The 14,469-nt window shown below is 36.2% G+C and overlaps 1 protein-coding gene across 3 annotated transcripts in view; it reads right to left on the bottom strand.

Moving 5' to 3' along the window:
• The window catches only part of LOC124805147 (glucosamine-6-phosphate isomerase), a 122,560-nt gene extending 108,708 nt beyond the window's left edge, over nt 1-13,852 (bottom strand). The window contains exon 1 of one of the 3 annotated variants that reach the window (XM_047265617.1): nt 13,695-13,852. The gene's annotated coding sequence lies outside the window, so the exon portion shown is untranslated. Of the gene's footprint in view, nt 1-13,682 lie in introns of all 3 variants that reach the window. The other 2 variants (XM_047265616.1, XM_047265618.1) reach the window with 2 other exon arrangements.
• Between the last annotated feature and the right edge of the window lie 617 nt (nt 13,853-14,469).

The following is a 14,469-nucleotide window of genomic DNA, read 5'->3' as shown; positions in this document are numbered from 1 at the left end:
AGGGGTTCCATTGGTGCATCTGTTTTGACCCATCTGTCTGTGTGTCATTCTCCTTTTTGACATTGATATCTTTGCACCAGTAGTGAATGCACAAAAAACTTTTACAAGTTTGAGAAAATCTTCCAGCAATTGGCATGTTTAGTAAGTACTTGCAGCAAACTGCAAGAAACTGTTTCCATTAACTTGCAGAAGACACTTCTGGATCATTCCATGGTTAAGGACTTAAAATATGTACAATTTACATTGTTATATTAACTTGAAAATAAGCAAATGGCTCTGCATACGGTCCTGAAAGTGACACTATATACAAGAAGGTCACAAGGCCTATATACAAGAAAGTTTGATGATGTGAGCCGTGTTCATTTGCTACTAAAAAAATGAATAGGAAGTGTTACAGACATAGCAAAACCTTCACTTTTCATGGAATGATCCTTCTGTTAGTTGACAAAACCTGAGGATTTATTGATCTTTCACCAAATCAAAAAAGATTCTTATCACAAGTAAAGGCTGTTAGTGGCACCAAAGTTAATATCCGGTCACTCATGGATGAAACATGAATTGAAATTGAGGGTAGCAAAGCAAAAGCAAAACTGGCAAACTCTGTTTTCAACTATTTCTTTACAAAGGAAAACTCAGGAATAATGCCGCAGTTTAATTCCCATACCACTGAAAACATGAGTAAATTTTGTATTAATGGCAGTAGCATTGAGAAACATATGAAACTGTTAAAATTGCACAGAGCTCTGGAGCCCAATGGAATCAATATCAGACTCTAAATTGAAGCTGCAGATGAGTTAGCCCCTCTTTTAGCTACAATTTATCACGGACCCTCAACAAAAACCGTACCTAGTACAAGAAGGGTAGCAACTACCAACCAATATCCTTGACATTCATTTGTTGTAGAATATTAGCATATACTATGAGCTTAATGTAATGAGATGTCTCAAACAGGATGACATCCACACCAACCAACATGGATTCTGAAAACATGGATCATGTGAAACCAAACTCGTATATTTTTAACATGATATAGGTACAAAAACCTTGGAGCAAGACAGCCGGGTAGAGTCAATATTTCTTGATTTCTACAAAGGGATTTGATTCAGTATCACATCTACACTTATAATCAAAAAGTATGATTGTATGGGTATCAAATAAATTTGTGGCTGGGTTGAGGATTTTTTGGTAGGTAGGACGCAGCAAGATATCTTAGATGGAGAGTAATCGACAGAAGAAGTACCTTCTGATGTACCCCATGGCACTGTGTTCCAACACTTGCAATTCATTTCATATATTAATGATTTTGTGAACAATACTAATAGTAACTTCACATTTTTTGCAGATGGTGCAGTTACATACAATTAAGTGCAGTCTCAAAAAACTGCATAAATATTCAGTTGGACTTTGATAAGATTTCAAAGTGGTGCAAAGATTAGCAACTTGCTTTAAATGTTCAGAAAGGCAAAACCTTGTAATTCATAAAATGAAAAAAACATGGTAATCTATGACTATAATATCAATGAGTCACAGATGGAATCTGTAAACTCATACAAATACCTGAGTATAACACTTTGTAAGTATAGGAACTGGAATGATCACATAGGCTCAGTCATGTGTAAAGCAAATGGCACATCTCGGCTTATTGGTAGAATACTACAGAAATGCAATCAGTCTACAAAGAAACTGCTTATAAATAACTCGTGCGGCCCATCCTACAATATTTCTGCATTGTGTAGGACACATACTCAATACAACTAACAGGGGACATTGAACATATACAGAGAAGGGCAACATGAATGATCACAGCTTTTTTTTGACCCGCGGGAGAGTATCACATAGGTGCTGAAGATATTGAACTGGTAGACTCTTTTGTTTATTTATTTACAACATGCTCCATAACACAATTTGTAATACTACATGTATGTATTTTCAGTGTGTGTGTGTGTGTGTGTGTGTGTGTGTGTGTGTGTGTGTGTGGCGTAATGTTTGTGATGTTGATGAGAGCAGGGAGAGGCTAAAATTTGGTGCCGGCACATGGTCTACTCCTTGTTAATAGCATCACAAGGCCACCAACTTTAACATCCCCGTCTGACGGACGGGTCACCATCAATAGTGTCACACACCCTCAATTCATAAGACACTGTGGAGAGGTTTTGTATTTAAACCAAGACGTTGGCACAAAGTCTGGTGATCAGGAACTTCACGCCACCACCTCTCCTCCCCTTGTCAGCCAAATACTGGCAGTGATAATGTTTTCCACCATCAGTATTTAAACCTGCTTACACCAGGGTCACCACACAAGTGCGTGTTGGCACATCAGCCTCAGAGGTAGGTTCAGTGGCAGACTCTTGAAGGTAGATTCAAACTATCCTGAGAAAGTGTACTTACAAAAGTTTCAAGAACAGGCTTTAAATTATGGCTCTTGGAACATACAGTATAACAACCCTTTACATGTTGCTCCTGTCAGGATTATGAGGACATGATTAGATAAATTAGAGCATGCACAGAGGAATTTAAACAATCATTCTTCCCATACTCCATAAATGAACGGAATGGGAAAACACTTCTGGATACCCTCTGCCATGCGCTTCACAATGATTTGCAGAGTATAGATGTAGAAGTAGAAATAATTCATCAAAATCTGAGAACAATAGTGATGGTCCACGCCTATAACACTAGAGGGAAAAATTACCTTTATGATGCACTATTAAGGCTGTCACTGGCTCTGAGTTCAATATGCACCAACAAAAATTTTTGATCAATTCCCAAACAATGTGAAATATCTGACAAGTACAAAGTAAATTTTAAATCTAAGCTACAACTACTTCTTCTGGCCAACTCCTTCTATTACAAGGAGGAACATTAATTTAAAAACTGGTAACCTGTAGGATAACATCTAGTTTTTAAGTGTAGTTGCAAAAGTAGGACTTAAAAATAATATGTTTATTAATATTAAAATTAATCAAATATATATATATTGCAGACTGACTCTTTTCACAGATTTTTTGATAAACAAATCATTCAAATGACCTATGGATTGTGCAACTAATTACATTTGATATTCCCTGTGAAACCTACACTGATGAGATAAAACATTATGAGCAGCAGCTTATTAGTGTGTTTTTCCACCTCTAGCAAACAACATAGCAGCGGTTTTATGGAGCATGTATTTGACACTTCCTTGGTAGGTTTCCAGAGATATGTGGCACCAAACATCTATGCACAGGTCATGCAATTCCTGTAACCTATGGGCCAATGATTTAAGTGCATGGAACTGAGGCCTGATAGAGTCACACGTGTTCCGCCGAGTACAGATAAAGCAAATTTTCTGCACAAAACACCAATGTGAGTTCACTATCAAGCTCCTCAAACTATTGTAGCAGGATCCTGGGCTTTCAACATGGTCAGTTGTCCTGCTGGAAGATACCACACCATCACGAAAGACTTCAAGCATCAGTGGGGTGATTACTGAATTGAGTGGTCCAACATTTATCCTGCAAAGTCAGCTTCTATCAGTTTTTTCATTCTTCTGCAAATAATGTGTGTCAGTATTTTTCAACCATGACTTATTAAAGAGCTAAACAGCAGTATTGGAACCTGACAGTGTACGTCTTCTTTGGAGTAAGAATTATTACATTCTTCTGGAAGCCTGAGGATATTTAGCCTGTTTCATAGATCTTGCACACCAGATGGAATTATGTTGTCATAGGTGCTTCTCCCAAGGGTCTCAGTATTTCAGAAGAACTGTTGTCTACACCAAGGGACCTGTTTTCACTCAGGGCTTACCGAGCTCCACCAATGTCTTCTCGCAGTATCATACTCTCTCTCTCTCTCTCTCTCTTAAAAAAAAACACCATGAAGGAAGTATCCAAATGGGACAAAAATTGGATGATTTATTAAAGAGAGAGAGCTATACTAATTGAGCAAGTCAATAATGTGTTGGTCCATTTATGGCCCTTATGCAAGCTGTTATTCAATGTGGCATTGATTGCCAGAGTTGTTGGATGTCCTCCTGAGGGATGTTGTGCCAAATTTTGTCCAACTACCATGTTACATCATCAAAATCCCAAATTGGTTGGAAGACCGTGGCCACAATGCTCCCAATGTACTCAACTGGGTAGAGCAAGACAAGGGTTTGGCAAGCACAAAGACAAGCAATAGAAACTCTTGCCACGTGTGGGCAGTTGTTATCTTGCTGAAATGTAAGACCAGGATGGCCTGCCATGAAGAGCAATCCATATGCCAGGTGACAGTCAGGTTGGTATCCCACCACTATCTGATGCATCTGCAGGTGCGTGTATAGCCTGGAGTCTCACTGACTAGAGTAGAGTTGTCTTCAGTGATGAGTCCTGCCACAAATTGAGGCCTGATGACTAGTGAAGACATGTCTCTAGATGCCCCAGACAGCAGAGGGATACCAACCTAATGTTGCCCAACAGAAGGCCTGACAACCAGAAGTGATCATGCACAATGCCATCTCTTTTTACAGCAGAACCCCTTTGGTTGTCATCAATGGCACCCTTACAGCACAGCGATACATTAATGACATTCTACGGCCCACTGTTCCCCTTTATGGCATGCCATCCTAGGCTTACATTTCATCAAGATCATGCCCGCCCACACACAGCAAGAGTTTCTACTGCTTGTCTTTGCACTTGCCAAACCCTACCTTGACCAGCAAGTTCACTGGATCTCTCCCCAATTCAACAATTTGGAGTATCAAGGACAGAAGCCTCCAACCAGCTTGGAATTTAAAAGATGTAATGCATCAATTGGATAGAATTTGGTACAATATCCCTCTGGAGGACATCCAACAACTCAATCAATGCCAAGTTAATAACTGATTGCATAAGAGCCAAAGATGGATCAACACGTTATTGACTTGCTCAATTAGTGTAGCTCTTTCTCTTGAATACATCATCCAATTTTTCTGAAATTGTAATCATTTGTTTGTCTGTACTTGTACATCACACCACTGATTTCCAACCCATTACAGATAATTCCTTTGTGGTGCATGGTTGTTTCTTTTTTTGTCTTAAAGTATTTCCTATCTCAACTTCATCTATTCCCTCCTCTCCTTCTACAATAACATCCTCAAGTTTATTTCCCTTTTATATAGACCCTCTATATACTCCTTCCACCTTTCAGCTTTACCTTCTTTGCTTAGATGACTATAACAGAATACAGAGGTAGTGTTATGGTAGATAACTTGTGAAGAACCTCTCCATTTCGTTTCTGAAAAACTATCCCTACAGAAATAGTCATGTTCCAAACAAAGTTCTGATAGAGTAAAATAAGATAGAATATCATGTTGATATTTTCTGTACTCTTTCCAAAAGCTCTGATTTATTCATTCACACATTATGTTCCTTATGTTCCAGTAAGACGGAGAGCCTTCAGGAATGAGGAATGAGCTGAGGTAGCCTATACATTAAGCAATGAGAAGCAACTATTAGAAACTTATTACATGAGCCTACACTGGCTACATGTACCCTAGTAAATAAAAAAAAAAAAAAATATTGCTGCTTCCTCAGTTATGTAAAACAGCTGTTGCTCATCTTCTATTGGTGGCTTAATATTCACTTGATGACATTTGAATTTTTCCAAGAAAACAGTTATCTACGTCTATAATTACAGCCATGTTTACCACACATCACTACTCCCCATACAGCTAACAGAGTGTTTCAATCCTTCATTATAGATATTCAGATAATTTGTAGAACTGTTCTATGAGACAAGTATTAATTTTCTTTTGAACTGATAAGAACACTTTTTTAAGAGAGTTTGCTGAATACATTTGAATCATGTGCAACTCCACTCTGAACCCTTGAAAAGGAGATAAAGACTACATCAAAGATACATGTATATCTTGTATAGTGATTATACAAATCACTGGACAGCAACAAGAAAGGATAAATAAACAATGACATACTCTAAGAATACATAGAACCTAGACAGCCAACATGGAATCCGAAAATATCATACTTGTGAATCACAACTAGCCCTTTATTCACACACAGTAATCAGTGCTATCAACAGGGGACGTCACATTGATTCATATTTTCAGATTTCCAGAAGGTTTTTGACACCGTTCCTCAGAAGCAGTTTCTAATTAAATAGCATTCCTGTGGAGTATCATCTCAGCTGTGTGACTGGATCCATGATTTTCTATCAGAGAAGTCACACAGTTCATGATAACTGACAGAAAGTCATTGAGTAAAACAAAAGTGATATCTGGTGTTTACCAAGGAAGTGTTACAGCCCCTCTGTTGTTCCTGACCTACATGAACAATTTAGGGCAGATTCTGAGCAGCCCCCTTAGATTGTTTGCAGATGATTCTGTAGTTTACCATCTTGTAAAGTCAGCAGATGATCAAACCAAATTGCAAAATGATTTACACGCAGTATCTCTATGGTGCAAAATCAGGTAGACGACACTAAATAATAAAAAGTGTGAAGACATCAATAAAGGTACTAAAAGGAACATGCTAAATTTCAGATACACAATAAATCACACAAATCTAAAGGTTGTAAACTCAACTAAATACTTAGGGGTTACAGTTAAGAATAACTTAAATTGTAATAATCATACAAATAGTGTTGTGGGGGGTGCAAACTAAGACTGTGATTTGACAGAACGCTTAGAAAATGCAACAGGTCTACTAACGAGACTGCTTGCCCTATGCTAGTCCACCCTCTTCTGGAGTACTGTGCATCAGATAGCTTTGACAGAGGACATCAAAAAGTTCAAAGAAGGGCAGCTCATTTTGTATAATCATGAAATAAGGGAGAGAGTGTCATAGATATGATAAAAAAATTTGGATGGCAGTCGTTAAAACAAAGGTGTTTTCTGTTGCGGTAGGGCTTCCTCACAAAATCTCGATAGCCAACTTTCTCCTCAGAGTGTGAAAAATTTTGTTGGCACCAACTTAAAGATGATCTTCATAATAAAAATAAGAGAAATCACAGCTTACACAGAAAGATTTAAGTGTTCATTTTTCCCATATGCCATTCAACAGCTGAGCAATAGAGAAATAGCTTGTAGGTGGTTCAATGAACCCTCTGCAAGGCACTTAACTGTGAACTGCAGAGTAATCATGTGGATGTAAAGGAATTAATTTACTGTGGTATGTATGACACAACACTTATGAGCATACAACTAAGGAAATAATATCATGGCTTTATATCCCGCTGGCAATAAGGTCATCGGAGAGGGAGTAAAAGCTGACAGGACATAGAGGGAAATGAAATCCACCACACATTTCAAAGGAATTGGTCTGTCACTTGCCTTAACCAATTTGGGGATACAATGGGAAACCTAAATCAGAGTGGCTGGACTAACATTTTAACCACCACCATGATGGAGGGTAATTTCCACTGCAATACTTATTAGGTCAGACCCATTCCCCCTGCATATGAAGCACAGAACAAAATGACTGCTAAAATGCCCCTCTGCATTCTGTAAATATTGTAATCCTGACTTTTTATCGCTATGGGAGAGATACATAGTGGGTTGTAGTATATTCCTTGATCCCCAGAGTGTTCAAAAAATTTTAGTAGGTTACTCACCATCTGTCTTCAAGCATCTACCAGTTCGAGTTTTTCAACATCTTTGTGACAATTTACCATGTGTTAAACAAACCTGTGACCATTCCTGTTGCCCTTCTTTGTACACATTCAATATTCCCTACTTATGCTATTTGATATGGGTTCCCCACATTTGAGCAAAATTTTAGACAGGAGCACATTAGTGTTTTGTAATTAATTCCTTTCCAGACTGATTGCACTTTTCCAGTATCCCACCAATCAAGCAAAATCTCCCATCTGCTTTACCTGCAACAGAGCCTATGTGACCATTCCCTTTAATAAATCTAAGGACTGCTAAGTCCACATATTTGTGTGAGTTTACGAATTCCAACTGTGACTCACTGTTGTTGTAATCATGACACACTGCTTTTTCATTTGATGAAGTGTACTACCGCACATTTCTAAACATTTAAACTGAGTTGCCAAACACTGCACCACTCTGAAATCTTATCAAGAGCTGACTGAATATTTGTGCATGTCCTTTCAGCCAGTACTTCATTTTACTTAACTTAGCAGTTGCAAAAAGACTAAGGTTACTATTCACATTGTCTGACAGATCATTAATATACAATATGAACAGCAAATATCCCAACATGTGTCTCTGGAGCAAACCCAAAGTTATTTCTACACCTGCCAGCGACTTTCCATCTAGAATTACATGCTGTGCCTTCCCTACTAAGAAATCTTCAGTCAACATCATTTAGCGTGGTACCCTGTAGGATCATACTTCCAAAAGTACTGGTACAGTGCTGACACAAATTCTTTTAGAAATCAAGAAATATTGCAACTACATGACTGCCTGTATGATGGCTTTCATGAAGTCATTTAAAAAAAAAAAAAAAAAAAAAAAAAAAAAGTTGGGTTTTGCATGACCATTTTTTTTTTCTAGATCAATACTGGTTGGCATACAGGCCATTCTGTTTGAGATACCTCTCATAGCACTCAGTAAGTTAATTGATGTGCTACTGTTTTTGATCCAAATTAATTACCAACAAAAGTCTTGTGACATTTTGCCAAATACAATAATGATCACTGAATACACAAGCAGCTTGAAGTCAACCATAAAACATTCCCATCACAGTAGGTGATATGCCTTGTGATTGATTCTCAAGAAAACGATAAACTTTGCAGGGTCATTCCACATCAAATCACCCAATAAAAAATAAATTTTACACCCACCTCCTTAGATATTCATGAAATTTGACTCAAATGGTTCTAATACCATCCTGACAACACCTGCAACATTTTTTTGCTGTATCTCTTATAGTTTTTTTTTATAATTTTTTTAAGTTTTTATGTTTTGCGTTTTCCGAATCTTCCGAAATGGTAAATTTAATTTGTATTCAAAACTTTAAAATTGCTTATCTTAAAAACTCTTCTAGATAAGATCATGAATTTTTGCAGCAAATTTATTTATTATACATATTTGAAGATAAAAATGATACTATTAAAATATATTAATATTTTCTATGAAAAAAATATATATATGTATTTTTTTTCTTTTCTTTTTTTTTATGGATATTTTGTTTTATAAGAATTGCAATATCTAGAGTCTCAGACCTGATAGAATGCTCAAATTTGTTTTAATTTACTCTTAAACATATAGGCTACTTGATAAAACAAAAATAATGATGGCTTTTTAACATGTTTATTAATTATAGTAGATTACATTAGAATTATGTACAAAGATATTGTACTTACGACACTTATGTATAACCCAACTGATTGCTTGAAACATTGAATTTTTTGAGTAATTTTGTCTTTTTAATAAACATTAATGCTGATTCAACTTGTTTTTCCACTTCATCCAAGAGCTTTCAGTTCTTTTGATACAGTCTTTATTGAAGTAATACATTCTTTCAGTGCCGCTTGATGGAGGTGCGTCTACTACACAGACTAAGTGCTCCAAAGGCACTATGCAAGAATCTTCTCTTTCAGGCCAATAAAATGATGCAGCTGGTCCTGAAGGATGTAGAAATAGAATTTCTGCATCTTCTTCATCATTGAATATTGTTTTTACCAGTCCAAAGTACCAGTTACCATCATAATTTACAGCCACATAGCTATTTATGGATGGTTCAACACGAATCCAATCAGAAGATGAATGGAAAGAAAAGAGTAAGGAGGGATTTACACTATCTGTAGTCCTTCTAATTTCAAGGTTGTTTGTTGCAAGTGGTTTGAAGTTATGAAAACTTGTTGTTCCAGGAATGGTTCAGGTTGCTGAAAAACGGTTTTCTAGTTTTAACCGTAGCAAATCAGCTTCTTTTTTGTCAATAAAGTGAAAATGAACACACATCAATTACTGTCATTATTTGTTCTTTGTCTGAAAGCTGTAGACCAGCTTTCCTTAAAATTCTTTTAATAGTTCCTCCTAGGCCATCACAAATTGACTTTCCATGACTTGTTGCAAAAAAAGTGTTGGGCCTTCAAATTAAAGTCTCTCAAGTGTTCAGTCAAATTTTTAAAACTGTTCCATTTTTGTATTGCCCAGCACAACCATCTGTAAAGTAGTGAACTGAGTCAATGTCAGTATGATGCGATGACAGACACTTTGTAATTTCTTTTTGTACAAAGTTAACAAAACCAGTATCACATTCTTGGTCATCACTAATAAAACATTGGTTGGAAACAAAAACATTGTTTTCCTCATTTCTTAGAAAAACTCCAACTGGGTGTAGAGTACAACCACCTCTATTCCAGTGGTAACTTTGGATCTCATTTTGTATAACGAAGGAATAATTTTCACTGAAACCCATCACAATAATTGCTGTTTTGGGTGGTGGGTCTTCTTTCAATCTTTTAAAGGCTGCTGATTGGGATTTTGCTATAAACGAGTGCGGGGTGAGCTTTTCCAGTGACCTAACCAATAAAGAAATGTAGTCTTCAACACTGATAGACTGTTTGATCATTTCTGCCCTTTCTGTGTTAACCCACTGACTGATTACAATTTCTTCTTCTAAATCATAATCTTCACTTAGTTTTTCAGATAAGTACTCAGTTAGTGCAGTATTTGCAGTACAGCTGTCGCAATGATGTAGCATGCAGTTTTGGTTTTCCGTGTTGCACACAAGCATCTTAATTAGGTCTTTATAAGATTCTTCAATTTTCACAGCATCCAGTAATAGTTTAACATTCTGGTGGATACTGCATACACATACAGTGTGTGTGCCTGCAGCACCAGCAAGATACACCATTTAGGTCTGAAGAAACAAAATTTTGAAAATCCTACTTCTACCTCGGGATTCTCCCATTAGAAAGAATAATAGAGTTCTCTCAAGTTACACAAAATGAGTCTTTTTTGCATGTACACATTTTTTTGAACACTTACTTTGTCTTTTGTTCCAGGTAGCACTCTGGAACTTTCATCCTTTTCATAAAAATCTGTTACAAGTCTTACTGCATTTTCAGAAAGAGTTTTACCTTTTTTTGGACCAGGAGTTTCCAAAATACCCTTTTCAGATTTTAGCTTTCTAGCTTGTCGCACCATGTACTCACTTACATTAAATTCTTTCATCACTTTATTTTGACTGCAAGAATCTGGAGCCAAGGTCAGAATCTGGATTTTTCTAGACCTCCCAACAGATGAAATCTTCTCTTTCATAAGAGAAATCATTACATCGAAATCCTTTAATTCAATCATGACTTCATCATCTGTTTCACTTTCATTGACTTCAACTCTTTATTTTTCCTCACAAAAGTTACGGCATGTTGAGCAAAACTTTTGTCCAGGTTTTATGCTAATATTTTTTGTCAGTAATTGTTTAGAAAGATCCAAGCCTACACTTCTCAACGATTTTTTGATGGGCTTTTTGCGTTTTTTTAGTGGGTCTACACATGTTTGATACTTTTCAAAAACATTTAAAAAGTAGTAGCTGTGGTATGAACATATATTCTTAAATTCACACTGATTAATTCCAGATCGTAAGTGGATCAAATCTTTTTCTTCCTCGCTCAATTCAGATACTGGCTGTAACTGTTTTGAAGGTGTGTAGGTTGTTTGGAAACAGTCAGATTTTTTAAATAACCCTACGCTACAGGTTTGAATATCTGACGTACTGATTTCACTTTTGGTCTGATTACTGTTCTGGTTACTTTTATAGGATATTGGAAAAGAATCTCTGTAAACTAAGTAACAGTACTTACTGAAAGTTCGAATAAACTTAATAAAATACTATCCAAGCACTATTTAACACTGTAATAATTTTTTACTTCAAAACACAGGAGTAACAAAACAAAATCCAAGCGTACATTGTTACTCGAAGAAGACAAAACCTTATTTTCGGTGTATAAGTCACTTGGTACTTTTTATTTTTAAAATATAGCCTAATTAATATTATTTTAAAAATTAGATAACTGTTAAACAGGTTAAAAAGCCAACATAATTTTTCTTTTATCTAATAGCCTATACAATTAAGAGTATTCTAAAACAAATTTGAGCTTTCTATCAGGTCTGAGACTTTAGATATTGCAGTTTTTGTAAAACTAAACATCCGTTAGCTAAAAAAAAACTTGTAAATTTTTATTCATTTGGAGGGTTTTAATATATCTTTATGGTAATTTTTTTAACATTTAGATATAATACACAAACTTATTCCAAAATTTCGTACTGATATCTTGAGTATTATTTAATATACAAATTTTTTTAGTTGTGAGGACACGTTTAAATTACGATTTCCGACTGCTGAAACAACGCCAAATCTAAAAACTTTAAAAATTTATAAAAAAAACTATAAGAGATAGAGCAAAAAAATTTTACAAGTGCTTTCAGGATGATAAAAGAAGTAATTGTACCAAGTTTCATCAAAATCTGACATGGTTGGTGTCAAGGCCTGGGTGACTTGACATGGAATGACCCTGCAGTTACAAAATCCGTTTTTCACAAATCCAAACTATTAACTTGCTAATTAAACCAAGTACTCAGTTCAATTATCTTTACATTAAAACCTATTTCTCACCCCTTTCACCTCAGGAATTAATGGGTCAATCATTGCATTTTTTTGACAAGCTGTTTTCATTGACAATACTATTTTTGGTATATGGCAGCTTCAAAATAAAGCAGGCCTACTTATTGAACAAGGGCAAACAACAAAAGCAATGCATTACCCTCTCTGAGGTGTCTTTTCAGCAGGTCTTCAAATTCTAAAACTTCCATGAAAATACATTTGAAGGGGTTGGCAGAAGGCTGAGCTATCCCTCAGTTTTGTAACTATTACACTGATCACTTTATCTGTTGTGTTATTTAATGCGTCACTTTATGGAAAGTAACACTTCCATATGTATCGCTAGAAGGCAATGTCTGCTATATAAATTGTTCCGTCTTACTGTATATGTGTTCTTATCTTGCCTTAGTGTCCCTACACAACTTTTAATCATCAAATGTACCACTCAGTTAATAAGAACATGTCCATACTGAATGTGCACAGCACGCAAATAAAATGAATGTTTGACGCTTGTCAAACTCGTTCATCATCAAACTGCCCTAACAAAACTATACCATGCATTATTTAAACGGCTGTTTAGACATTATAAAATGTTCCAAAACGTGCTGATGATGTTGTTTTCTTCAGCATGTAATTGCATTCATTTATGGATGCCAAACTTCTTACAAATATATTAAGTTGTATAATTAAATCAACTATCTGCCTACGAATCAATTCACTCATTGTCAGAACTAGGATTATACTGAGCCATTTTCTCAGCATATAGATATGCTACGATTTTCAATGCTATCAGTCTATTACTTAATTTTTGTCCTTAGCTGTCGGTCTCATTACTGTGAACTATTACTTTCCTAAAAAAAGAAAACACGACACTTTCAGTCACAAATCGTGATTTTTATTGGACACTTCATTTAAATAAAAATCAGAAATAACTAATGAGCACTTCCTTTTTAAACATGTATGTGCTCTAGTACCTGTATGCGACTGACATTTAGCTCTATATATGTTCTTCGACAATTTCACATATACACTTAGCCTCTTTTGAAGCAAGTGTTCGTCTGTAGCACGCAAACAACGAAGCTGAATAATGTGGCTATGTGACATCTGTAAGTAATTATTGCTGTTCCCTGGCCAATACAACATTTCACTTACTTTATTACCCACCGTCTACACAGATGGAGCCGGGATTGAGAGTTCACTGAACTCTAATCACAACAAACCACTTATCAACTTATGTATACACCAGTCCCGATAACTCATGATGGGCAAATTCCAGGCAAGGGAAATTAAATAAAGAACAGTAGGATAACTTGAATTATGTAAAGTCTGTATTTGCCTTCTGCTGACATAGTGAATTTACATTTTAATTTTAACTACACTCATTTTGTTTAAAAATACATTCAGCTGTTTTTATTTGTTTGTTAATCAAAATCTTTGATTTCTGTTTACGTCTTTTTATATCACTCACGGACATACGCCTGTGATATCACGAAGCTTTACATCTTTGGTTAGCGATTGACCAAAAAGTGCGCGTCATATTTAGAAGCTAGAAAAGAGAGAACAACTTACATTTTGATCTTTAACGGACTGCAGTGGGTAAACCGCTGTGGCCAGCGGAGATTACGGAGAGGAAAGACAGTGTGGTCTACTGGAAAATCTTAAAACACTGAGGCGACTGTCGCCAATGATGTACAGGACTTGCAGGATGAGAACATGATCATGGATATTCAACATACGGTAACACCGGGAAAAAATCAAGCTCAGACCCAAAAGATGCCAGGTAAGGGCCCGTTATCTGTGGCTACTCACAGCTCACGTAAGGTATCCGCTTCTGCAATAAATTCTGTAGTCGGGATAATCTTTCAAGAGTTGATAGACAGAGAACACACAGAGGCGACGGCCGCCAAATCTGGCTGAACGATGAACACGGCAGAACAAA

The sequence above is a fragment of the Schistocerca piceifrons genome, chromosome 7 (assembly GCF_021461385.2).
Source record: "Schistocerca piceifrons isolate TAMUIC-IGC-003096 chromosome 7, iqSchPice1.1, whole genome shotgun sequence".
NCBI lineage: Eukaryota > Metazoa > Arthropoda > Insecta > Orthoptera > Acrididae > Schistocerca > Schistocerca piceifrons.
This window is presented reverse-complemented; position numbering and strand designations above follow the sequence as displayed.